This window comes from Dasypus novemcinctus, chromosome 15 (assembly GCF_030445035.2).
Source record: "Dasypus novemcinctus isolate mDasNov1 chromosome 15, mDasNov1.1.hap2, whole genome shotgun sequence".
Classification (NCBI taxonomy): domain Eukaryota; kingdom Metazoa; phylum Chordata; class Mammalia; order Cingulata; family Dasypodidae; genus Dasypus; species Dasypus novemcinctus.
The window spans coordinates 91,287,945-91,315,844 of record NC_080687.1 but is presented as its reverse complement, the minus strand read 5'-3'; positions in this window follow the sequence as shown (position 1 = coordinate 91,315,844).

The following is a 27,900-nucleotide window of genomic DNA, read 5'->3' as shown; positions in this document are numbered from 1 at the left end:
CAGCATCCCACCCAAGGCTAGCCTTTTACCAAAATAAGTCAAACAAAGAAGACCCAACGGCAACAATCACAACTAAAAATGACAGCAATAACAGGAAAGCCCTTCAGGAATTTTCTAGTTTGGTCATTTGACAAGTAATTTTCAGATATGTCTTTTAAGTTCTGAACACCTGCCAATCCCCTGTGAGGACAGAGAAAAAGCATAATTGACAGGAAGCTTTATCCTCAAAAATATCTAACATTAATGAGTACTGTTTTAAACAGCTCCTGATTAAAACAAATCTTCACAACAATTCTATATCCTTTTTAAGATGAGGAAACCGGGACACAGAGAAGTAACTTGCCTAACCTCACCCATCTAGATAGTTCTTTGACTCCCTTATCCATATTGGGTTCATTCATTCATTAATTTATTCATTCAAAAAATATTCATTGGCTTCTATGTCCAGGTGCTGTTCCAGCCCCTGGGGTACTGCAGCAGACAAACCCCGTGCAGACTCCAGGGTGCTGACATTTGAAACTAGGGGCATGATATGATATGCAAACTGCATCTCCCTTGTTTAGCATGACATCCATGCCTTCAAAGCATCAGGCTTGCAAATTCACGCCTCAAAGTGGTGGCAAACGCTGGGTCTTTGCGGCTGGTGGGTTGCTTTAATAAGTTGATTTCACACCACAGGTTCCCGAGGAACACACAGTTGAAGTCTCTCCCTTGTTTCACCTCACCTGCTGATGTGTGAGGGACTGTTTGGGAAATGTTGGCTCTCTTTTACGATTATTGGTCCCTTGCTAATGAAGACTTTTTGCCTAATGAAGCAAAAACTGTTGAGTTTCATCAGGGGGAGAGAGAGGGATCAGGAGGAAAGAGGGGATACAGCCAAGCTCTCAGCATGGATGGCTGGGCTCAGTTCTCCTGCCAACACTGGAGCGTGCTTTGCTTCTCCTGCATTAGTGCTGGTTTGGTTTGAGCTGCGTTCAGGGAGACTCTCTAAGCATCCGAAGACCTTTCTCCCTTTGATGTTAGTTCTTCAAGCTTCTTGCAGTCATAGCACCAGAGACGATGGGCTCCTGAGGGCAGAGACCCCCACTCCTTTCCCTATTCCTAGTTCCTCAAAGAACTGGCTTATTTAAGTACTTGTCAGATGCTGAGTGGGCAAGACCCAAGACCTAAAGGTCCGTGGCCAGCTGTCATGGTGCTAACTTCTGCTCTCGATTCTGACGGTACGTAGCTGGGGCCTTAGCCAGTACTCCAGGTCTCCGGTCCTCCGTCTGCTCATCTATAAAATGAGAAGGCAACCTCTCAGATCCCCTCCAAGTCAGACCACGGGGTTCAGGGAGGCCGGCAGTGGCTGATCACGTCAGGAAGAGAGAAGAATCAAAACCAGGTGAGATGCAAGGACCCGCTGGCCGCAGAAGGAAACAGCAGCCTGTTGAAGTTAAAGGTGCATAAGCATTTCAGTGACCAAGCACCCCTGGGGACTTTGCCTGATGACACTAGGTGGGTGTACTATGACCAAGGAGGCTAGTCTCAGGCCAAAGCAAGCTGACCAGCAGCCTCGGGCTCACACCTCACGGGACACAGCCCCATCAGCCTTCCTGAGTTTATTGGGTCCTCTTCACCAAAGAATCCTGGCCACCAGACAATGAATTGTTTATGGTGTTTCTTCTGCGAAGCAACAGAGCAAATTCATTGTCTGGAGAAAGCCGTCCCGCGAGCAAAGGCAATTTTGTGTGCATGCTGCAGAGAAGTCTCTGAGCAAGGTGGGGCTGGGCGGTTTGTAACGGCATCCTGGGAGCATGTCAAAGACACTGGCAAATGTGTCCCCACACAGCCCGTTTCTCACAGCGGCCATCGTCTAATTAATTTCCCCATGCCGGTGGATGTGCCCTGAGCCTCAGTGCCCGAGGTTTCCGTCAATGGCAGCTTTGTTGGTGTTCACAGAAAGCAAGACAAGAGCATTTGAAATCGGGGCTCGGGGATGCCCGAATTAGGGCCCTCCTCGAGGCTGAAACTGGTTGTGACCTTGAGATCAAGAATTGCATGCAGTTGTCTTTTATGGCAGGGTGTTTCAGCAGCTGGAAGGAATGGTCACCAATGATTTGCGAAGCTGCGACTGTCCTGATTTGCTCCCCTGGGAATCATTTCAGGTTCTTATTTACAGATCCCAGGCACACCTGACCACAGCGGCTCTTAGCTCTGGGAAAAGTCAATTCCAGGCATTGGGCCTGCCCTTCATTTCCCCTTCCTTTTGTTAAGCGCTGGGATGTGTGGGACAGAATAGCAGCTCGTTACCCTTCCACCTGGGCCGGACTTAGGCTTTGTTCTGGCTGTGGCTCTTTGCCAGGGTCTGGTATCCTCAGGAGGGGACAGAACCTTCTACTGCAGAGTTGGGGCAGATGAAAGGAGAAAGAGATGTGATCACCTCAATCACATTTACCTGCACACCTGTGTGCACACGCATGTGCCATTAGGGTCCAGGCGGTTTGCCTACTGGATATTTACCTTTTCCAAAGCACAGATTTGGAAACCACACAGACCTGTCTATTGTTTTTTTAACAAATCAAAATTTTTTTAAAGATTTATGTATTTATTTATTTCTCTCCCCTTCCCCCCCACCCCGGTTGTCTGTTCTCTGTGTCTATTTGCTGCGTCTTCTTTGTCCGCTTCTGTTGTTAGCGGCACGGGAATATGTGTATCTTTTTGTTGTGTCATCTTGTTGTGTCAGCTCTCCGTGTGTGTGGCGCCATTCCTGGGCAGGCTGCACTTTCTTTCGCGCTGGGCGGCTCTCCTTATGGGGTGCACTCCTTGCGCGCGGGGCTCCCCTACACCAGGGACACCCCTGCGTGGCAGGGCACTCCTTGCGTGCATGAGTACTGTGCACGAGCCAGCTCCACACAGGTCAAGGAGGCCCGGGGTTTGAACCGTGGACCTCCCATGTGGTAGACGGATGCCCTAACCACTGGGCCAAGTCCACCGCCATACCAAATCAATTTTATTGACACATATTAATAAAGCACAAATCCATCCATAGTGTATAATCAGTGGTATTTGGTATAATCACATAGTTGTGCATTCACCACTCCAATCATTTTCAGAGCATTTTCATTATTCAATATTATAATAATACTAAAAAACAAAAAACCAAACAAACAAGCAAACAAAACTCATCACCTCTCAATCTCTTTATGCTTCCCCTGCCATATATAGCTGCTATTCTGTTTCCTTCTCTCTAGTATATTTGTATTTATAGTTTGTAAAAACAGTCTTATACAGGCATTATCACCCATATTCGTATTTTACATGAAAGACCTGGTTGTGGTTTCTGTCTCTATCAGTGTTAGTTTTGTGGCCCTGGATAAGTTAATTAATCTTTCTGAGCTTTGGTTTTCTTGATATAAAAAGTGTTAAACAAAAAGGGCTGAATCACAGTGTTGTTGCAAGGATCAAGGAAAAAAATACATGTAAAGAACTGTGAACAGAGCCTGGAATATTTTAAATGCCCAAATAAATGACAGAAAATAATAGTATTAATAACAATAACCACATTGTCCTCTTTCCTGACAAAGGACCTTCAGCTTCTTCAGGTTCTATATAAAGTCAGAATTGGTTCTGTTTGGGGCTTTCCTTAGGGGTCACTATTAGAGAGAAATACAATGTAAGACAGAGGCTATTAATAGCTGTTGTTAGAAAAGGAGAATTCCTGGAAGAGAAAACACTTACAGTTGTCTGGCTTGGAGGTTGCTGAGAGGTTGCCTTCTCATTTCATAGACGAGCTGATGGAGCCCAGAGACCGTGAGCACCTGGTTTAGGTCCCAGCCACTTGCTATTAGAGTCAAGGGCAGAAGTTAGCTAACATGGCTCCTGGTCTTGGGACCTTTGGGTCTTGGTCTGACCCACTCAACATCTGACAAGGACTTCAATAAGCCAGTTCTTCAAGGAACTGGGATTAGGGAGAGGAGAGGGGATCTCGGGTCTACAGAGCCCAGGGTCTCCGGAGCTAAGATGGCAAGACGCTTTAAGAGCTTACATCAAAAGGAGAAAGGCCTTTGGATGCTCAAGAGAGTCTCCGCAGCGGGCCCCACCCTCCACCGAATGCGGCTCGAGCCAAATCAACCCAAATCTGGGTGCACCAAATAAAACCACTGGAAAACAAGGTCAATGTGACCGAGACCAAGAGAATCAATGCAAGTGCCTTCGTAGTCCCCCACCTCCGAGCTGAAGAGCCGCCCCATGTGAGCAGGCTGTGGGTTTCAGGGCCGCTTCTCACCCCACCCCAGCCCAGCTCGGGTGAATCCCACACCCGCGAACAACGGGCCTCTTCCTCACTAGTCATTTGTCAAGTTGACATCCCAGCTCAGAGTTATTTAGGGCTTTCTAAAGACACTTCTTTCCCTCCCTTCTGCAGGAAGCACCTGCGCGGCTGTTGAGTGCTGGTTTGGCTCAATAGCACTTTGAGATCCCTGAAGGCCATCAATTACCCTCTGTCCCAGCCACCAGGGACTCGGGCTGCTGCAGAGGCCAGAAATCCTGGAGAGCGTGATGAAGAGGAAGGCGTGATGAGTTCCACGGGGAGCCGAGCCAGAGGCTCTCTGGGGGTGAGCTGCTCACTGATTTTCTGAGGGGTTCCTCCAGACAAGGGCAGCCTGCGTCCTGGGCTGGCTGGAGTGGGAGCGGAACGTTGAGGCTCCCCTGAGGCCCGTCCTCCCTCCTGGAGCTGGGCCATGCCCCTCCCTCCTGATGGAGAGAAAAAGCAGACCCGGTGGATGAGCAGGGCTAGGGGAAAACCATCTTTTGATTCAGGTAAATGACTAAGGGAGTGGGAACTGGGAGACGGATCAGAGGGGCAAATATAAATGATGGCAAGCCTCGGTGAATGGGCCTCTGAAAGCGGTTAGGGGAATTAGAATTGTTGAGTCTAGGGCAGACAAGGAGGACGAAGAGCTGGCTTTGATGACAGGGAAAATAATTGCCCAGAGCTTCGTGGTCATTTCCACTGAAAATATGATGAGGGTTGGAGTTGCTTAAATTGCTGCCTGAGGATTTTGTCCCATGTGTGCCTGCCTGTCTAGGTTATTGCATTGTTCTTATTCGTGAGGTGATGGGTCCCCTTCTGGAGAGATTTGCATGAGTGGCAATAGCATCCTCCCAGCTGGAAAGTCATAGTGGCACAAGGGTCTCTTACCTTCTGCTCACATTGCCCAGTGTCCCAACTTGACCCACAGGCATGAGCCAATTTGGCAGGCTCTTGCCTGGTATCTGGACATTCCATCTCCGCCCACTTCACTCTGTCTTCCACGTTGAGGTCCACTTCCCCTCCTGATCGTCATCGTGGCAATGTCCTGCTCCAAGAAGTTTTTGCTTTACTCATCCAGTCAGTTGTTTGTGCAACAAATATCGAGTGCCTCTTCCATGCCTGGAACTGTACTGAGCCTTGTGAAAGCCACATGGCACAAAATGCAGGGCCTCGATGAGCCCATTCCCTTGTCCTGGAACTTTCAAGGTGTCCCATCCTCTGGTCGTCCCCTGTATTTCTGGCCTTACATCCACGACAAAACCTTCTCTTCTGCAATCCACATCTACTCACCATGCCCAGCTCAGACTGTGCCTTTCCTCTCTGCATAGAATACCCTTATCTAAAACCCCTGTGTCCTTGGAAACTGACACGCGTCCCTCCTTTGGAGGCTGTCTGTGGCTACTTGGGTTTTGAGAATTTTCCAGCAACTCAGCCACCATCGTGCTTAGTTGGCACTAGCTGTTTTCTGCCTGAGGACAGAGAGAGAGCAGAGCAGCTGCTGTGACCTCTCTGCACACTTCTGCTTACACTCATGGTGAAGAAGTCCTGAGAGGGCTGTGACCCTGAGGGCTTTCTCTCCCTACCCGTAGCACTGTTGTGAGTGGTGGTGGAGGCGGCTCGGGTGCTGGCCGTGTGTTCCCACAGGACTAAGAAAAGGGTGAGGATACACAATCTCCAGACTTAGACGGAGAACAGTTTGGGGGATTGTTTAATACAACTGCCTCATTTTACAGATGTGGAAACTGAGGGTCCAACTGGTTTACCCAAAGCCCCAAGGTAAGGTTATAGCCAAATCAAATCCTTTCTCCTTTTCCACTGAATTATCTTGTTTCTTCATAGTCCAGCAATTGAATCCTCCAGCACCTTACAGTTCAAGGATGCAGATGAAAGAAATAGGAAGTATTTTGGTTTCCTATTGCTGCTGTAACAAATTACCACAAACTGAGAAGCCTGAACAACACAAATTTATTGTCTTACAATTCTGGAAGGAAGTCTGATGCAGGATTCACCAGGCTAAAACAAGGGGCCTATAGGACTTAGTTCCTTTCTGGAGATTCTAGGGGAAAATCCATTTTCTTGCCTTCTTCACCTTCTAGAAGCTCTCTACATTCCTTGCCCCTTCCTCCATCTTCGAAGCCAGCAAAGGCATGTCAAGTCCTTCTCCTGTCACATCACTCTTATTTCTTTTTTGCCTCCCTCTTCACTTTTAATAGATCTCTGTGATGGCTCTGGAAAATGCATGGTAATTTCTCTATCTTAAGTATAATCAGATGATTAGCAACTTTAATTCTCCTTTGCCATATAATGTAAATATTCACAGGTTTCAGGGATTAGGACATGGTCTCTTTTGGAAAGTTCATTATTCTGCCAGGCGCATGAAGGGAGTAGGAAAATGAGAACAAAGACCATCTTTCTCTCCCTTTCTTGCTTTTTTGGTTTCTCTATTGAATTTTCTATGACCAAAAGAAGTCGCTTATTTGACATGTTTGAGACCTCAGTATTCAACCTCAGGCTTATCTTTGGAGCCATGATCTGATTAATCTGGTCAATGTTATGGAAAAGGAGGCTCAAAAATGATAGTTAAAATAGGATGAGGACCGATAGGAGACTTCTCTAATTTTTAAGGGCCTAAGAATTCCTAGGCTTTAAGTATATGGACTTAATTTACTGGGGAGGGGGGTTATAGCAGACATCGAGATGGAATTTCCAATTCTGAGGCCTGTTGCTCGTTAAAATCAGTTAATGAGAAAGGCAGGAGAATGCCTCAGACATTTTAAGAAAGGAAGCAACCAATTTCAGACTGACATGGTTCTGCAGACTCACGGTCTCTCAGTCGACGGGACCTTAGGAATGTCCTTGTCCAGCCTCACACCTCATTCCAGACCCTTGTCACCCTTGTCACATTCAATCCCCGTCATTACCCCTCATTGTGAGGCTCTTGCCAAAGGTGGGAAAGCATCTAGAATCCTTTAGATTTTCCCCAGTTCTCTGAGTCTATGATTTTATGCTAATCACAAATTTCATCTCTTTAGTTCTTAGTATGAGTAGGAAAATCAGGCCAACTGTTCTTTCTGATCTTTTTCCTCCCAGGATGGTAGGATATCAACAGTTGTTCTAGCATCATGTGGTGGGTCTGAGATCCCCCAAACTACTGGTAGTCCTTAAACCTTTCTTATGGGCCTGTGAGAAGGTAGGAGAAGATCTAAAGGAGGAACCATCTACCAGTAGACCTAGTGGCCTTCAAGAGTTGTTGGCCTCAGATGCTACAGTGGCTCTTATTAATCTGCCCAGCACCCCTTCCCCCACTCCTGCCACCAGTAACAGACCTCGTTCTCCCCCTCCCACACACACAGAAGGGGACACATGACCCAGGATGGACAATCACCAATCTCACACAGTCAGCCCCACCGAATGGGCCAGGCAGTGTCGTTCCTCAAGACTTCTCCCCTCTCAGAGAAGGGGGTGTGTGTGGGAAACTTCTGTCTGCTCAGGCCACAAGCTGTCGGGAGGTGAGCTTTGTCCGCGCCACATCCCCGCCTCACGGAGATGTCGATCTGTACGAGAATGGCATCAGGCAGGAGCAAGAAAGAGCGAGTGTGAGAAGTACTGTTGGTATTTGTGTGTCCCCCCCCCCCTGCCCCCAGCCATCCTTTTTTCTTTGGTTTGGTTATATAAATAAATTTCCCTTTTGGCTTAAGCTGGTTCAAGCTGTGTTTCTTCTGCTTGTAACTCATGAGTCCTGGATAGTTTAGGACCTTTCTTTGGCAGATTTCCTGTCTTCTAGGTACACTGAAAAGTGAACTAAATATCAGAAACTATGAGTCTCAGAGTTCAACCTATCCATGGGAGTTTGGGGAAGGAAACAGGAGAAGGAGAGGGTGAGAAATCACGAAGATTCTTACTTGTGAGCTCCAATGAGATGAAATCCACAGGTAGATGGGGGCCTGTTACTGTTGCTCCTTTTTGGACCTCAACTTGGTTAAGGTAAAATCATGGCCCCAAACTCACCTTGACTTTCCAGAGGAGTGTTTTCTATTTGATGAACATGTTGTTACTTGTTTGGTGTAAATTGGCAGTTTCAGGAGTACTCAGTAGATTCAGTGAGCTCAGTGTTCTGTAGCACAGGGGGAAGAAAGAGAGAAAAGAAAAATGGGGGGAGGACAGAGCTAGAAAAGTAGTAGGAAAAGTAAGGTGAGAGACACATTGCTTCATCAACCAAATACTGGTTGACTATGTCCTGTACCTGTTAGCCTGTTCTCGTTTCAACTTGTCATGCCAAAGCAACAAGTAGAAACCTTTTTCGTGACGACAGATGCTAAGAGTTAGGTGTGTCCTTGTGTAAGAAAAATGCACAGAGTTAGGTGTGTCCTAGTGTAAGAAAAATGCACAGCCAGATACAAATGGCTAAGTCAAAGTAAACGGACGATTACTCCTTCAGGCTGTTAAGGAAAAAAAAAAAGCTGGTACAAATGGGCCCATCTGTACACTCGAAGTTAGCATATAGAAAATGTTTTGATAGTCATTTCAGATCTGGAGCCGTGTACACAAAGAGGCCGTAGCCTCTCCCTGCGAGGGAGGCTGTTGGGAATACTTCCCATGGCTGGATGGCAGCTTCAACAAGCTTCGTTTCCGAGCTTTGCCACTCTGCTCGTCACATCTGCTTTTTAGTAACAGGATGGGGACAGGCATGGTCCCCTCGGACCCTTAAACATAATCTGTCTAAGAGTTTTGCATTTTTTTCCCTGGCAGTTAGTTTTCCGTGTTTTGCCAAGGGCTTCATTTTTTTCCCCCTCTTTTTGCAGTAAACAGTGGAACAAAATGTATACAATTTTGTTCGAACTTCTAAAACGCTCCCAGATTTGGATTTGGTGTTTATTTGTGTAGCTTTTAGAAAGTCGGGGTGGATCTGAACGGTCGGAAGATCCCTGCACTTTTGACTCTGCCCTTCACTCCCACCTGTGGTGTAGGCTTTGTTCAGCAGGACTCGTGGAGGATGAGGAGGCGTTCTTTACGGCCATCTCCCCTCGGAGCCCTTCCAGCCCGTGTGGACTGGGTCGCCACCAGCGAGCTGTACAGACACTCCAGGAAGCCGTCTCCTGGCTGTGAAAGGACTGATGGCCCTAGCCCACTTGCTTTTCCTTCCTGGACGGCGTCGCTGGCCACAGCCCCGCGGGGCCTGCATTGTTTCTGTCATCATCCCAAGGAGCAGAACTCTTGCTCCTGAGCCTGGGTAGGACAGCCTGTCTCAGCACGGGCTCTTATGTAAGTGGCCGTGGGGGGAGCTGGCCATAAACACACGTTTTTCCGGCTCTTGTTTTCTCTGCAGCCTGGAAAAATATTTCTCCGGGGCTGCTGTTGAGCTCCTGCAACAGGATGGCAAATTCCCAGTGTAGGAGTTTCTTGCTTTGCATTTCTAGACTCTAAAATCAGAGCAAAGTCAACCAAAACATGAACATAAATGGAATTACTGAAGAACCAGGACATTTAATGGGCTTCTCCACCTGGGGCTTTGCGGCAGCGTTTTAGAAGCCTGGTTCGTACGTGCGCACTGCACGTGAATGACGAAAAGAACAGGCCTTGTGGTAACGGAAGGGTGGTATATGGGAATCCTGTATTTCATGCATGACTATTCTGTAAAGCCACAACTTTTCTCGTAAAAAAATGAAAAACAAAAGCAAAAGCAAAACAAAATATACCTGGGAATGGAAAAGGAGAATTGATTTCATTGTGATCAAGTCCTTATCACTCCATTATCAAAGTCAGACTCACTCTGTGAACAAAGTGCATTCATAGCTGTGAGAAAAAGAGTGCAGTGTTTGTACAACGCACTTTTCCCTGGGCCACGCCACCCTAAGAACTCAAAGGAGGAACGATTTGCAACACGGTCTCACAACTCTCCGCCTCTAACTCCCCGGGCTGAATGTGGTAGAAATCCAACTCTGGTTCCTTCCTTCCAAGTAGGTAGTTCCCATTCATATCTCATGGGGCCTCTCAGACAGACCAACAGTCTCTGGTTTTCTGGGGTGCTCACCTGGGGACTAAAGCTACGCTTCTGTGGTTGACCCAGGATGTCACCTGAGAGGGCTGCCTGGTGCCAGCTCTTCCTGAAGTCCCAGCACTCCTCTCTCCACAGTAATCCACATGGCAAGGCTCTATTTTCATGCGTAAAGTATTCAGAACAATGCCTAGTTTTCAGGCACTACCATTTACAGTGCTCTATTGGAAGTGTTACTGGATTCTATCTAGGTTCTTGGCTATGGTCTATGACTGTGTGCTCTATTTCCTTGAGGTGGCCAGTTCTGAAAACTGGCTGAAGGCTGAGCTGATTTCTCTATGCCATTGAATAATTCAAATAATTTTTACCATGAATGGCCAAGTGAGTTCATTCTTTGGGGGGTTGCAGGGATGGGAAGCCTACCTAGAGTTTCTTGTAGTTCTCCTTGGGTCTACTAAGAGGCCTTGAGAACTTTTTGCCAGTAGCCCAAAAGTATTGTTCATTGAGAAGCTGTGGCTCTGCTCATTGATAGGGCTGGCTTTGTGCTGAATTAATCCCACTCTCTTATCAGGCTCCATGACATGAATGGAAATGGAAGAGAGACACTCAGCAGGGAAGTGATTTACCCAAGGTCACTTGGCTGGTCCAGGGTCCACTGGAGTTAGGATCCACTACCCAATTTGCCAGGCCCAGTGTAAATTAGAATGTGGGGCCCCTTTGTTCAATTCTTGAAATTCTCAAGCATCTTGATTGCAGATGAGAACCTCCACAGGTTGTAGTCCAGTGAAGATGGCCCGGGGTATAGCTGTTATCTGAAGCCACGAATTGTCAGAGTGGAGTGGCTGAAAGAGGTAAGCACTTTGAGGACAATGTGAGAAAGTCTGTGAAAGAGAGACATGAGTGGGCTGCTTCTGAAGCAGGCTAATAAGATAGAGAATTAATAGATGGATCTGGAACCTGGCAGAGAGTCCACGTGGATGTTGCTAACCCTCAAGATGGCTGCAGGAGGAACCCCACCCCCGGGATTCTGCTACCCAGAACAAAGACTTCTTCCTGGGAACAAGGAAAGACCGGATGTTCTCTAGGAACTTTATCATTGGGTCCTCACTAAGGAGTTGATGGGTGGGGTAATCAATCCAAACAGCGAACAGCTGGAACCCCCTCCCCTGCTATTAGCAAAGGGCTGGAATAATTAGCAATTCAAAAGCAAATGAGGGCTTGAGTGCTCTTTTTCTCACCTGCTCTCCTGCCTCTGGACCTGTCCTGCTCTCTGGATGCCGCTGTCACCATTTTTCCCCGACCATGTGGACACACAAGTAAACCTGGGGACTCATAATCTATAATGGGGATTTGTGGCTTATAAATTAGCCCTCTTCATCCCTTTTCACCCCCTGCCTCACTACCTGGGACTCCTGCTCTGTTATTTTCTCCCATCTCTCTTCCCTCCCTACCCGAAAAAATTACTGGCCCAACTCACCTGGCGTGCTTTTGCAATTCATTTCTGCAGCATGGCCAAGAACCTACATAGAATCCGGTAACGCTTCCAGTAGAGCACTGTAAATGGCAGTGCCTGAAAAACAGGCATTGTTCTGAATACTTTACATACATCAAATCATTTCCTTTACTCCTTACAACAACCATTTAAAGTCAGCACTATTAATTTTCCCCTGTTTTACAGATGAGGAGACTCAGGCATGAATGCTCTTGACTTCATTTTGTTCTCAACTTTCTGATTCAGTACCTCAATTTTCCAAGTCCACCTTAAACTGAGGAACTGAATCATGCTAAATTCACAGATAATTGGTTTACGTGCTATCCAACAAATTTATTCTTATGCAATGATAGGGACTACCATTCCGGTAACTGAAATATTCATTTTCACCATCCAGGGCACCCCTTTCTGGTATTGAGGTGCCCGAGGGACTGAAATAAGGATCAGAAGGTTGCTCAGTGAGCATGGAATGAAAACAAAGCTAATTGCATAATCTCAGGGGAGATTCTGGCTAGACGAATGTAGAATCTGGGAAACGTCCTTGCTGTGCTTAACACACTACTTCCTGGTGAGTGGAGTCTTTTTTCCTGCTAAAGAGAAGCTCGCCTGTGCCTGGTGCTTCAATTCCCCTCTGCAAGAGTCACAGCCCCATCCCACCCCTGCCACCTCGTGCCTGGCCTGTTCCATTCCAACCGAGAAGATTGTTGCTTTCTTTACACGGTGGCATTCTGGTGTGGGATTTGATCGCTAACATCACGATCCCAACAGCGGCTTATTTACGAACGAACTCTGCGGACGTCTTGATTCACAGAAGGCCTGCTGATTTCCCTTCCCTGGTTTCTCTTCTGTTGGTTTCCATTTCAGAGGGTGATCTGAATCTCTGCCTCTAGGCTGGCTAGCAGCATGAACTACCTTTGACGAAGAGCAGAATGTAAGGCGTTCAGATGCGATGTTAGTTTCGTCATGCCTGAAGGCTGGCCCCTCGGAGGCAAATGAACTCCCTGAAAGTGTGGCATTAAATAATTAAACCACAAAACTACACTTGTGTAGGTTTCTAGCCGGGACTCAGGAAGTAGCCGTAAAGCAAATAAATGGCTTTTGCATCATCGGGGAGTTTGTTTTTGTTTTTGGTAATCCTCCACTTGAAAGTTGTCTTCTTCCTGCCAAAAGTCAGGGTGATTCATAAAACCATCTTCTGATGCAAAAAGAAGCTGCTGGAGATGATCTTGCATCATCCCCTTAAAAAGTAAAACACAATAGGATTATAAGGATGAGGAGGAGGAGGAGGAGGATAGCTAACCTTAAATGATTTTTATTGCATCGGTGCTTGTGTGGTGCTAACTGCATACAACCATTACTTTATTTCATGCTGACAACAGCCCTTATGAGATGGGCTCTTCTATGAGTCTTGTGTTACCCATGTCATAACTGGAGTTAGGATCAGCAATGTTCATAGAGATAAAGTGGCCGATTCTGTACTTAGAACTTCAAGCAGGAAGGATCAGCTGCAAAGAGAAAGTCATCCGCAATGAGAGGGAAGGTTCCCTATGCACCAGGATGGGCTAGATCCTGTGGGGCACACCTGGGAGGACCAGACGCCGCAAGAATCAGATGATGAGGGAAGAAGAAGGCCCTGCGAGGACCAGGGCAGAGCCGTTCCTCTAGGTTTAGGCACACCTGGTGACAGTTCTCCTTGCTAGATAGGTGTGCATAGTAATTGCTACTGGTGGTATATGTACATTTATGTGCAAGTTAACTGTGAGTAGATTGGTTGTATGCCACTCTGTGGTGGGATTTTATCTTTCTCTCCTAATCTCTCTCTCTTAAAGTCATATCAATTTATTAATTTATTTATGGAGGTCCTGGGTTCGATCCCTGATACTTCCTATATTTGGGAAGCAGGCATTTAACCACCGAGCCACACCCACTCCCCTCTCCTATTCTCCTTTGTTCCATTATGAACCCCAGAGTTAGAACTCCTTGTAGGGTTAGTAGAGGCTGGCAGTGGGCTGACCACAGAATGTTCTCCTCTTGCCCGGGAGGTAGTGTTATCATATCCATTTATAGAAGAGGAAGTGGTGGTTCAGAGAGGCTAAGCAGTTTCCACGGCTCTCACAGCTAGCTACTTCACAGGCTCAGAGCTCTCTTGCTCTTTGCCCTGGAGAGTCTGGGGAGGGGGTGTCTAGTTAAACAGTGGCTCTCACAGGCTGGCCCCGTCCAGGCTCGTGCCTGCTCTCCGCACACCTCCCACTCCCCAGCCCTCCAAGAGAGGCCGCCCAGGGTCTATCCTCCGCTACCGCAGGTTTTCTAGTTTACTGCCCTGCCTTCTTCTGTGTGGTAACTGCAAAAAGGCAAGTATGGGACTTGTGAGTCCCTTAACTACTCAAATCAGCTCTTTGAAAGCAAGCTCTAATAAAAAATAACAATAATGGCTTATAGCAAAAGCAAGGATCCAATAGCACTCATGTAGCATCAATTCTGCATCAGGTACTGTCTTATGTGTGTTATATTGTTGCAGCAAAGCCAGGAGTTCTGAGTGGCAGAAAAACCCAAACGGCACTCGGAGAGGTGGAGGAACAAATTTATTATGCAAGGGCCCAGAGGAGACTCAATCTTCAAATTTTGAGCCCCATCTTACAGTTTTCACAGGTTTAAATAGGGTCTTATGCAGAATTAGCATGGCTCTCGCTCATAGATTAATGCATTGCTGGGCTGGCGGGCAGATATTCTACTGTACTACGCAAGCAGGGTTACAGAAGTGGAAAGCAAGAGTGATCGACTAGGGAGGGTTTGTGGGCATTACAGGATCACATTCTTCTATTAGGCAAGTGTAACTACAGAAGTGAAAGGCATGAGGGGTCAGTCTGGGAAGTTTTTATAGGGGTTACAGGGTCAAGTTTTGGAAGGCTTTCTGTTGGGTTACACTCCAGGTGAGGGGTTTTTCTTCTGGGCCCTTGAGGACTTTGTAAAATGGCTTGGCCATAGCCGCAAAACTGGGGATCCAGGTGTGACAGAATCCTGCTGCTCTCAGAAATTCATGGAGCTTTCTTTTAGTGGTAGGTGTGCGGATAGTGCAAATTACCTTCTTACATTCCAGTCCGAGTGTTCGGTGCCCTTTTGAGGTGATGAATCCAAGATATCTAATTTGTTGCTGGCAGGATACTTTATACCCAGTTTGCATTAGAAGTGGCAGAAGGGCCTGAGTTCCCTTCCAGCAATTCTCTTCTGTCTCGCTAGCTAGCAGGAGGTCATCGACGTACAGAAGGAGGGTACATTTTAGGCTAGGTCTGCCGCCAGGCTTCTCTGAAGAGGGTGGGGGAGTTCCTGAAGGTTTGTGGGAGCCAAGTCCAAGTTAATTGAGTCTTTTGCCAGGTCCTGGGATTCTTCCTTTCGAAAGCAAACAGAGGCTGGCTCTGGGGAGCTACTCGCAGGCAGAAGAAAGCATCTCTTAAGTCCAGACAAGTAAACCAGGTGGCCTCAGACGGTAAGTGTCCTATTAAGATATACGGGTTAGGGACGGTTGGGTGCAGGTGATGGTGGCGTTGTTGATGGCCCGCAAGTCTTGGGCGGGTCGATATCCCGTCGTGTCAGGCTTTTTTCCTGGCTGCAGTGGACTGTTCCAAGGTGACTGACATTCGGCTAAGATCCCTTCTTCTCTTAGGCGGTTTATGTGCTCCACCTGCCTAACCGGTGCCTCATGAGGGATCAGGTATTGTCTTTGTTGGACCGGGATGGCCCCAGGTTTTAGGTCTATGATGAGAGGGGCATGGTTCCGGGTAAATTCTTTTCAGCCCAGACCTCAGGGTACAGTTCCAAGAGTCTTCCTGGATTTAGGCTTAAGGTTTCTTCTTCGTGTAGTCTCTATTCCTCACTCCAGGGAATGGTGACAAGGAGGGAGAGGCTGGTCCCGAGGTTTAAAATCGTTGATCCCTCAGATGTAAAGATGACCTGGGCTCCCAGTTTAGTTAGAAGGTCCCTACCCAGCAAGGGAGCTGGACATTCAGGTAGATTCAGAAATTTGTGGATCACTTCGTGGCCACCCAACTGGCAGGTTCTGGACCGGCAGAAAGGCCGCTGGCTGGACTGACTTCCAGTCACCCCTACGATGTTGGCAGTCTTTCCACTAAAGGGGGCAATTGGGGTGGCTGCTACTGAGTATTTGGCTCCAGTGTCTACCATAAAACTCATTGGTTGGCCCCCCGATGTTTACTTCGACTGTGGACTCGTGGGGGCCAAGTTCTAGTGAGCCCAGTCGTTCCTATTTGGAATTGAGTCCCGCTAGCCCGATCAGGTGGTCTTGGGGTTGGGGCTGGTATTGTCCTCTGGGGGTGTTTCCTGTTTTAGTCTGGCCTTTTTGTGGGCATTTGTTTTTTCCAGTGTCCAGTCTCTTTGCAGTAGGCACATTGGTCCCTTGCCAGGGGCGTTCTCTTACAAGTGGTCCCCCCTTTTCGGGGTGACCCTTCCAGCTGGTTGGGTCCAGATTTCCTAAGGCTGCTGCCGACAGGAAGACCTGCTGTTTCATTCACTTTTTCACTTCCCTTTCAGCAGTTTCATCCCGATGGACAAAGACTTTGTTTGCGACGTTGAGGAGCTGGGAGAAGTTCATCCCCGCGAACTCATCTAGTTTCTGGATCTTTCGTCTGATGTCTGGCGCTGTCTGGACGACGAAAGCTGTGTTGACCGTCTGCTGGCTTTCCGGCGCTTCTGGGTTGGAAGGGGTGTAGATCCTGAAGGCCTCGCAGAGTCGCTCAGAGAAATCTCCCAGGGATTCTTCAGGTGTCTGGGTGAGGGAGGCTGTCTTGGACATGTTTGGGGGCCGCCTCGCTCCTTCCCGGACCTCTCTGAGGAGGGCTTCTCGATATCGCTGAAGAGCAGCCCGTCCCTGATCTGTGTTAAAGTCCCAGGTTGGTTGGGTTTCCGGTACCGCCTCTCGGGCCCATTCTTCAGGGTCCAAGACACCTGCAGGGGCCTGTTCTCGCAACCACTTTTAGCCTCTGTGAGGACCAGGCATCTCTCTTCCTTATAGAGCAGGGTTAGGAGGAGTTGGAGGCAATCACCCCAAGTGGGGCGGTGGGTCTGGAAGACGGACTCCATGAGGTCAATAAGAGCCTGGGGCTTCTCTGAGAATGAGGGCGCGTGGAGCTTCCAGTTTAAGAGATCTGTGGTTGTGAAGAGCTGATGAAACAGGATTGGACTCCTGGGTTGGGCCGTTCCATTTGCATGATCTGGGCTGGACCCTTTGTTTCACGGAGAGGCATCTGGAGCGCAGGCTGTGCTGACCAAAGTCTTCTCACCAAAGGGGTCTCAGGGTCCCCCTTGGTGGGGGGCTGACGGGCCCAGGGAGACTGAAGGTGGAGAAGTCTCTGGAAGATCCACCTGTGGAGGATCCAGGACAGGGAAATGTTCTGGAACAGTTGGAATGTACGGCGGGGGTAGTGGGTCTTGCTTGGGATCCTTAGAGAATAACAGGTTTTTGAGGTCCAGCCATCTGGGCTACAAAGACCCTACTCTGGTCCTTTCATCTGACACAGAATCAAACCCAAGAGGGTAGGGTTTGAGCAATTTCTAACCAGGAATCGATGTAGAGAAAAGATCAGGGTGGCAGGGGGGTCCCAGTGACTACATGCCAAACTGCATGAACCTTGGTTACATCTAGGGTCTCTTCTGAGGGCCAGTCAACACCAAACGTAGGCCACTCCAACTTGCACAAGGTCTGGAGAGTTCTGGGGGACATACAGACACCATAACACCCAGTAAAGCCTTTCTTGAAGATTTTTAACACACACTGTAAGACTGTGAGTTTGGATTGTGATGATCCCATCCCTGAACCAGTGTTGCAGGACAAACAAAGGAGGGGGGCCTCTCACGAGGCCACTCAGAGATGCCCACCTGTCTGCGTCTCTCATGAGAACTTAGGCTCGTCTTAGCTAAGGTGTCTGTGTAGAGTCTGGATTATCGGTTATGCCGTATGACATGACCATGGAGTGCAGGTTGGGGCCCACTCAGACTCCGTAGCACAGGCCATGGAGCCACAAACTGGATCAGCAGAGGCAAGCCTCTGCAGTCCGCATTCATTCACTCAGTCACTCAGAGGTTACACAGTCTCACCCAAGGGACTGCCCTATCCTGGAATCTCGAATCTCGAGATTTTGGGGGGGTGATCAGTCTCCCCTTCTGTCCGGAGACGGGCCTGACTGGGACTCAGAACCCCGGGGTCTTACTTTTCCAGCGTCTTCTTAGGTTGTTCAATCCACCTCTCCATCGAGTCAGGCCGGGTCAGAGGACATGGCCCTGGGGATCCTTTCCCGGAATGACGCCCCATCAAGGAGACAGGTGGCGCCGCCTCATTTGTGTGGAAATCTCTGCCAGTCACACCTGCCAATCCCAAACCAGAGGCTCAAAGGGCCAGATTGGTTGGGTTTCCTGGTCAGGGAACCAAATGTTGCAACAAAGCCAGGAGTTCTGAGCGGCAGGAAAACCCAAACGACACTTGGAGGGGTGGAGGAACAAATTTATAACACACAGGCCCAGAGGAGACTCAGTCTTCAAATTCTGAGCCCCGTCTTACAGTTTTCACAGGTTTATATAGGGTGTCATGCAGAATTAGCATGGCTCTCACTCATTGGTTAATGCATTGCTGGGCTGGTGCACAAATTTTCTGCTGTACTATGCAAGCAGGGTTACAGAAGCGGAAAGCAAGAGTGGTCCACTATGGAGGTTCCTCTAGGGGTTATAGGGTCATGTTTTACCTATTAGGCAAGTGGAACAGCAGAAGCGGAAGGCACGAGGGGTCAGTCTGGGAAGTTCTTATAGGGGTTACGGGGTCACGCTTTCCTGTTCCTCAACAATATTTTATAATTTAAAAAATTTTTAAATTTATTTCTCTCCCCTTCACCACCACCCCCGCCCAGTTGTCTGCTCTCTGTGTCCATTCACTGTGTGCTCTTCTGTGACCGCGTCTATCTTTATCAGCCACACCAGGAATCTGTGTCTCTTTTTGTTGCCTCATCTTGCTGTGTCAGCTCTCCGTGTGTGTGGCACCATTCCTGCGCAGGCTGTACTTTCTTTCGTGCTGGGTGGCTCCCCTTACAGGGCACATTCCTTGCACATGGGGCGCCCCTACATGGGGGACACCCCTGCGCGGCATGGCACTCCTTGCGCGCATCAGCACTGCGCATGGGCCAGCTCCACACGGGTCAAGGAGGCCCGGGGTTTGAACGTTGTACCTCCCATGTGGTAGACGGACGCCCTATCCATTGGGCCAAGTCCGCTTCCCTTCAACAATATTAATTCACTAATCCCATCTCTTCATAAGCAGTTCCATGATTTTTTGTGTTTTTTTTTTTGCAGCAAACGGAGCTAGAATTTCAGTTTATCACGCTCTAGCCTCTGAACTTCTCAAAATGAATCGTAGCAAAGCCTGATCTAAACAGAATCCGATTCTAATATGTGGCTCCAAAAACGGGACCGCTCTAGACCTGTGTCTCTGGCAAAAGAAGGTGCCAGAGCAGAGGCGAAGGTCTGAGGCTCTGGCCCTCATTCCCAACCCGGCGCCCCAAGAGGGTTTCTCCGATTCTTTGAGTCCTTCTCCCTTTCTCCTGCTTCGCTTCCTCCCCCTCCTCCAGGGGAGGCCCCAGGCTCCATTCCTTGGGGCGGCGGGATCCCAGCTCCGTCTGCCCTCGGGGGCCTGCCCTGTCTCTTTGGATCTGTACTGACCCCCACACCCGGGGAGGGTGGAGCCCACACCAGCTCCCGATGCTCAGACCTCCACGAGAGACACATGTGTGCACTCAAGGGGCGCGTTTGGCTCCCCGGGTCCAAAGACACTCTCATTAGACAGCCCAGCCCTGCACGGTAATTCCCCTCATAAATCTCTGCTCTAACTACAAATTATTTAGACGATCCAGTTTCACTTCCTGCTCCTCTCCCATCGGATTCAAAGGATTTGAGATGGAAGGGAAACATTGAGTCTGAATTAAGCCTCATCATTAACTGGATCGTCTGTAAGCCTCTCATTTCACAGGGGAAGCCAAGGAGTGGGGAGAGGTGGGGCCAGGGAGGTGGGGCCAGAGGAGATGTACAGACAAAAAGGCATGCCTGTGCCAAGCCAAGCCCAAAGGAAGAACAAGCCAGGTGGCCGGCCCAGCTCGCCGTGACGTTGGCAGCCTTACTCATTGTCCCGGGGGCGTGGGGGGGAGGTACACCTCCAGGAGTCTGCAGCAGGAGGTCGACGGTATTTATGGGGTTCCAGGAAGGAAATAATGGCAGCTTTGAGTGCAGCTGCACCACTCTCTGTGGTTAGGCCTCTGCCCCTCCCCTTGGCCTTGGCATTGGGTCTGGGGTGCTATTTGATCCCTGCAGCTCTCATTCCACCCAGGTCAAGTACCTGCTTGCAGCTCCCCTCGCCCAGTGTACAAACGCTTCTAAGTGACAGAGGTGCCCCCAGGCTGGCCCCGGGCTGTGGTTTCCCAGAGTTTGTCATGAGAGGAGATCTGAGCTCCCCTCCAGGGTCAGAGGAGCCAGGAACAAAGTTGAGGAAGCCATGAGTCAGGGCTGGAGAATTCCAGTTTCAACACCCACTCTGTAAGGTGCAGTTTCATTATACCTGCTGCCTTCAGTGGAAGGGTCACTGACTCCGTAGTAAATGATTAACTGCTGGCTGCCTCACTCGCTCTTCTGACTCTCATCCCTTCAGAGTTTTGGTTAATTTTTGCAGGAAAAGCACGATGCACTCGGTTTTGTTTTCGGGGATGGTGACCACGGTTACTGATGAGACGGCCCAGGTGATGGGTTGTGTGCCGTCGGTTCCATCGAGGACTGCAGGAGGGGTGGCCAGTGTGGTACTCAGTTTGTCAGGCTGGTCCTGGTACAAGGTGTCTTACCCAAGTTGAAGGTTCACTGAAGGATTGGGAGCCAGCTGAGTGATTGCGGAAGGCAGAGCAGGGAAGAAGAAAGGGCGTGGACTTAGAAGGAAAACGTTCCTGCCACGCCGTGTCTGCATCCAGAGCCTCTGGTTCCCAACTTGCTGTCATCATCCCTCAGAAATTTAGGGAGGCCCACTTGGGACCTGTCAGCACTCTTCCTGAAATGACGTCTTAGTCACCAGTCATGCTCGCTGACTTTCCTCAATCACAGGATGGCAAAGGGAAGAGGGAGAGTGGCCAGATTTGATCTACAAGCCACCATCACAATTTAGCCCCTCATTTTCCTCAAGAACTTGTATGTGAAGAGTCCAATTTGTTGGGAATTGCTTTTAATGAGAAGGGGGGATTGGTAGACAAAGGAGTGCCAAGTATGTTCTGATGACTTCTTCACCTTTGCACCACCCTTTTTTAAAAAAAGATTTAAAAATTTTATTTCTCCCCCTACCTCCCTGTTCCCCCCGTTGTCTGCTCCCTGTGTCCATTCGCTGTGTGTTCTTCTGTGTCTGCTTGTATTCTCATTAGGCGGCTCTAGGAACCGATCCTGGGACCTTCCAGAGTGGGAGGGAGGCGATCATTCTCTTGTGCAACCTCAGCTCCCTCATCTGCTGCATCTCTTACTGTCTCTCCTCTGTGTCTCTTGTTGCATCATCTTGCTGCGCCAGCTTCTGCATTGGCAGGCTCTCCTGCGCAGGGTGGCATTCCCGTGTGGGGTGGCACCCCCACATGGGACCAACACTCCCGCGTGGGCCATCTTGCTGTGCGGCCCAGCTCGCCTTCACCAGGAGGCTCTGGGCATTGAACCCTGGACCTCCCATATGGTAGACGGGAGCCCACCTGCTTGAGCCACATCCGCTTCCCTGTCCCACCCTTTTAGACATGTGGCACATTTAACATCTCTCAGAAGCTCCTCAGTAATCAGAAGCACATCATTTATACCTGTATCCAGTTTCCTGGGGCCTGAAGCTGTGGGGTCCTAGTTTATGAAAATGGAATATTTAATAAGAATGAGGAAAGACATCAAAATACACTACAAGTGTTAGAAAGCTGACAAACACCACAAAACATCAAAAAAAAAAAATCCAGAAAAAGAACATACTGTTTTTATTAACTGTCTAACACTCCTCTGGAATATGGGTTTCCTCACACTTTTTTGGCTTCGTACTCTTTGGATATCCCTTCACATTTACGTTTTATAGAAAAAGGAAAGGTAATCTTTTGTCTAACAAGGTTGATTACAATTTATTCTGTTTTGTTTTTAGTTTTAAATCAAATAGTTGACATGCATATATATGTGGCTCACACAAGTGTATGTTTGCTCTTTTTAAAAAATTTTATTTACTTGCCTCCCCCCCCCCATTGTTTGGGTTCACTGTCTGCTCTCTATGTCCATTTGTTGTGTCTTCTTCTGTGTCTGCTTGTCTTCTCTTTAGGTGGCACCCGGAACCGATCCTGGGATCTTCCAGAGAGGGAGAGAGGCACTCAATCACTTGCGCCACCTCAGCTCCCTGGTCTGCTGCATCTCTTGTTGTTTCTCCCCTGTGTCTTTTTGTTGTGTTATCTTACTGCAACAGCTCTCCATGTGGGCCAGTACTCCGGTGCAGGCCAGCACTCTTATACAGGCCAGCAATCCACATGGTCTAGCTCTCTGCTTGGGCCAACTCGCCATGTGGGCCAGCTTGCCTTCACCAGGAAGCCCTGGGAATCAAACCCTGGACCTCCCATATGGTAGACAGGAGCCCAATCACTTGAGCCACATTTGCTTCCCTGTATCTGCTCTTTATAGGACTGTAATAAATTTGTGTCCCAAAGACACAGAGTGAACTTCCATTTTATTTAGTTGTCTGTAGGCATCAGATTCTCCCCTTACAATTTTACATGTCTCATGACTGGAAGAGTTTTCCACACACCAACTTCTGGTTGCATGATGTCAAACCCAGACTATCCTTTATTTCCCATATATTCTCAGGAACAGAGTCTACACAGCACATTTATATCATGATACAACTTCTGGCTGTGTGTCTTCATGCCATGATAGGAGTTGGTGTGGTGGGCTATGGGAGTATTTCTAAAAGTGATGCCTAAGACATGACAGATAGCAATAACTTAACTATATGCAGAGGTGACTTTGAACCATATAATGTACCCCATTGATCCAAACTAAATGTGTCTACAACTCAACTTCATCTCCGCAGAATTCCAAACCTGCTGCGGCCACACCAAAGCAAACCCACCCAAGGGCGAGTGTGGTGGAGGGGAAGTCAGAGTGGAAGAGATAGTCTTGACTGATTACAGTTAGAACACCTCACTTTTTCATATTTTTACAAAAAGCATGTGACCATGTAAGCGCCTTGCTAAGGCCCTTCTCAAGTCTTGGCTTAAAGTCTGCCAGTGAGGGACCCTCAAGCTTCAGCTTCATTACCTTCACAGTATATCTGCCTCTGCTTGTTCCATGCTTAATAAACAGCTGAAGAAGGCAGACATTAATCTTTACAAGAGAACGAAGATGGATGGAAGGCAAAGCTGTCGCCAGCCGGTGTGGGTGCCACACAGCTTCTCTCACAGACATGGGGCCAAGGAAATTGTAGAGGGTGCTTCAGACTGGAGATCTGGTTTTGGACTATGGCACCTTCCAGAAGCACAGAGTAGTCTTGGCTGTCAGTGAAGGTGGAAGGCAACAGAGCAACCAAGAATGAGTTGTTTGGTAGATGGTGGGAAGGGAAGGACAAAAATGTTTTAAAAACGTTTTTCCTAATTAGGATCCAACTCTTGCCCTACCAATAGCAAGTCTGTGGGTAGCTGCTGGAGGGAGAATGTGCTAAAGGTCACTTCCAGGTACCTCAAAGTTTCTGACGTGACCCAGCAATGGCATCCATTTGCTGGCCCTGGAGAAAATCCACTGCTGAGCCTCAGGATTTCTTGGCCTATTTTCTATGAGGCTTCTACATTTAGCTCTTTTTTCTGGATGAGAAAACAGGTTTAGAGAGGGAAAGGAGTGTGGTCTATGAGACTGATTAGTGAACCTTATGAGATCCATTGTAGAACTGGGGAAAGTCCTCCCAGCTCTCCAGTTTCCTAGACTGTTAGGCTCCAGTTCTCTCTTTTCATTCATGGTCTGTGTATTGATAGCGACTCTTCTAGTTCTGGGGATGCAGTGGTGGACAAGACTGGCAAAACCCCTGTCCTCATGGAGCCCCCATTCTAGTGGGGGGACAATTAATGTATAAGCAAACATATTATACAATCCAGTTCCAGATAGTGCTAAGTGCCATGGAGAAAATGAAACAAGGGGATGGGGTTGGGGATGGGTTGGGGCTTCGGAGAAGAGAAGGTGTGTGCGTGAGGGGGTGTGTGCAGTAATTTTAGGAGCATGCTCATTTTTGAGAAGATGACACCTGGACCTCAAATGGTGAGAAGGAGGCAACTCTGCCAGTGTCTGGGGCATGAGAATCCAAAGGGAAGAGGAAGAGGAGGAGCACATGTGCAGGCCCTCAGAGGCCCCTAGCATGCAAGAAGACATGTGAGGGCAGCAGAGAAGGAGGTGGAGAGAGGTAGGTGGTGAGCGCAGAGGGAAACAGGCAGGATGGCAATGGGCTTTATAGTGTATGGTGAGGACTGGGGATTTGTACAAATTAGTTTACCCATTTACACAAATTAACTCTCCATTCTCACAATACTCTCCCATATACCTAGAAAAGTAGGTAGAAGGTGGCCATGGTGGGTGAATGTCCAGACCAACTGTCCATGCCAGGAGCTGGCCAAGGAGACGATGAGCTGTGGGAGAGGTCTGCAGACCCCAGAGGAGCACTGGGGTGGGGTAAATGGATCTTACACGATCCTTCCTGGGGCATGGTCCAAACTACCAAGAGAGTGTACTGGCACCAGATGTGCAGAAATAATCTTCTTTACCACTTTGGGTTAGTGTGGGCCATGAGAGATAGAAGAATGGCCAATTGAAAGATTCTTGCAGTAGTTCACGTCAAGGATGCTGGTGCTTTGAACCACGGTAATATCTGCCACGCCAAGTGGTTGGCCTAAGGGCACTGTTTCTTAAAGAAAGACAAAGGTGTCAGCCAAAGAGGCTGCCACCACCATTTTGAAAGTAGAACCGGAAAAACTTGCTGCACAGTGAGATGAGGGTGTGTGGGAAGTGGGAAAGAGGGGCTGTCACTAGCCGAGCTAGGGAAGGCAGAGAGAAATAGAATTTGAGTGGGAAGAGGAAAAGTTCAGTTTCACCATGGTACGCAGGAAATGCCTAACAATGTGAAAATCGAGGCTAGGACACTGGACAGAAGAATCTGGAGGCCGAGGAACAGGTCAGGGCTGGATTTATAGGTTATTGGTTTTATTATCTCCTATCGACACTTCAACAATGTTGCGAGCAGGTAACTGTACAGCTCACATCTTGCCATTATCACCCATAGCAAGACAGCTAACTGTTTACCAAAAATTCCTGCTCCCTGAAGAAGAGCTGTTGCTGGAAACAGCTGCCCCCCAGGGGCTCATTTCTCGGCACCTCTTGCATGTGTGTGGGAGCCACGTGACTCCCAGCGGTTCCAGGCCGTGGCATACTAAGTGGGGGTTTCTTCTCAACTCCTTCTCTTCTCTGTTTAGCTGTGTGGATGCAGAAGATAAGGAGTCCCTCAGGCGGGGTTTCTCAACCTCTGTACTGGCATTTTGGAACAGGTAATTCTTCGTGGGAGGGATCTGTTTTTGCACTCTAAAATGTTTAGCAGCATCTCTGGTTTCTACCTACTGGATACCAGTGGTGACAATCAAAACCATCTCCAGACATTACCAAATATCCCCCAGAGGCCAAATCACTCACTCCCCTAGGGAATGGTGGAGTCACAGAACGAGAGGGTCCCGTCTTCTGAGGTGCTACAGGGAGGCTAGTTGTCACCTGCCGACTAGGGAGAGGCACACTGCACTGTCATGTTAGTGACAAATAAATGTTTGTTGTGTTAAGCCACTGATATTTCAGGGCTTACACATTACAACATTTATGTTATACAAGTTACTCTAACCAATCTAGCACTATTATAATGCCACAAGCAAAGCAGAAGAAAACAAACACAGTTCTTATCTCTTCCATGCTGCTCATTAGCTGTGCAATTGTAGATAAACCACTCAACTTCTCTGGGCTTGTTTTTTTTTGTTTACATCAAAAAATAAGGTAATCTTGGGCTAGACATGTTCCTTCCAAGCATTTATGACCGTGATTCACAGGAAGAAATATGTGATGATACAGGACTCACATAATCTGGAAACAAGAATTTCATAGAGTGGTATTTCCCATTACTGTGGTCATAAAACTCTGATATGGATAGGATACTACATCACCATTAAAGTTATACATGTGAAGAGTTTGTAAGAAAATGGGAAAGTGATTTTATTGTGGTGAAAACAAGAAGTCTTAACTAAGTCTTTTCCCATGGCAGTCATCCTAAGCACTATGCACAAAAACTCATTTTTGCTTAGAAATGTTGTTTTCCTTATGGAAAGGAAATCCAACACTACATTTAAAATCCAAAGAAAACCCAGATTCTGGCCTCAGCTGTGCTTCTGACAGACTGTACAATCTATAAAAGTGATGTGAGGAAAGTATGTTGCTTCCACTAGGAACTCTGCTGGGAAAGAGAATAGCATTTTTTTGGGTAGAATTTTCCAAGGACCAGTTCTAATAAATATATGGTGTTATTCTATCTGCCTTTCATTATTATAAATAAAAGACTTTATGAAACATGTCCTTTTAAAAAAATAAGACATTGAATCCTGAATAATTAAGACCGTAGACATTCAACAGAGCATGGAGGACAAACTCGAAGAGTAACCTATTTTCCTGTTCCAAAGTCTTTTCTTTGGTTGAAAATAATGTTATGTCTTAAATCTGCAAGTTACAGTGATCTCTGACAGCTGAAGTGGAAATGAAGAAACAGTCTGTTGAGATAACCCCTTTCTGGAGCCTTCAATGGAAAGTTTTATGAACAAGTTTTACAAGACAATTAATAAAGAGGTCGAAGTCCAGTCCTAAAGTCTCCAGTTTTTCCTACAGGAGTTAACAGTTGCCTCCTTTGCAATGTGGTCTAGTGGGGTAAAGCATTACTTTGCCAACTGGCTCCAGAAGTTGGTCAGCTCTTTTGATATCCCTCTGAGGAGTTATCTTTCGTTGCTCAGTGCACTGATACCTCCGAAGACTGCAATTGCTCGGACTTCAATTGCCTGTGAAATCTCTTTTAGAAAGGTTAAAACAAGTATCAAGGGCATCATTATTTTGCTTTTTCTACCCAAGTACATTCATGTTTCATGCCTCAGTGGATGAGAGGAGAAATTATGGAAGGCAGAATAAGGAGATTTTAAACAGCTCTAAGGCAATGCATGGAGTGGGGTATCAATGGAGAAGGTAGGTAGTGAGATGTTTCTTGTTCCAGAAAGATGATAGAGTGGAATATCACCATATGACCCACCTTAGAACGCTCTAGCCTTAGAATTCCTGGCACCTTTTGTTAATAATGATGATGATATGATGATGATAACAATAAGAGTTGTAGCAAATAAACATTTAGGGAGCTTTAACTAAGTGTTGGGCAGTGTACCAGACTCTTTATATGTATTATTTCATTTAAGCCTCATGATAACCCAGGGGTAGATTCTATTGTTACATCCATTTTTTTTTTTTTAAGATTTATTTTTTATTTATTCCCCCCTCCCCCCAGTTGTCTGCTCTCTGTGTCCATTCGCTGTGTGTTCTTCTGTGACTGCTTCTATCCTTATCAGCAGTACTGGGAATCTGTGTCTCGTTTTGTTGCATTGTCTTGTTGTGTCAGCTCTCCATGTGTGTGGCGCCATTCCTGGGCAGGCTGTACTTTCTTTCGCGCTGGGCGGCTCTCCTTACGGGGCGCACTCCTTGCATGTGGGGCTCCCTTACGTGGGGGACACCCCTGTGTGGCACAGCACTCCTTGCGTGCATCAGCACTGTGCACGGGCCAGCTCCACATGGGTCAAGGAGGCCCAGGGTTTGAACCGCTGACCTCCCATGTGGTAGGCGGATGCCCTAGCCATTGGGCCAAGTCTGCTTCCCTGTTACATCATTTTGGAAGTCAGAAGACTGATGCTTGAAGAGAGCTAGTTACTTGCCCAAATACCATAGCTATTAAGTGCACTGCTAGGCTTTGAAATTGAGTCCACTCATGCTCTT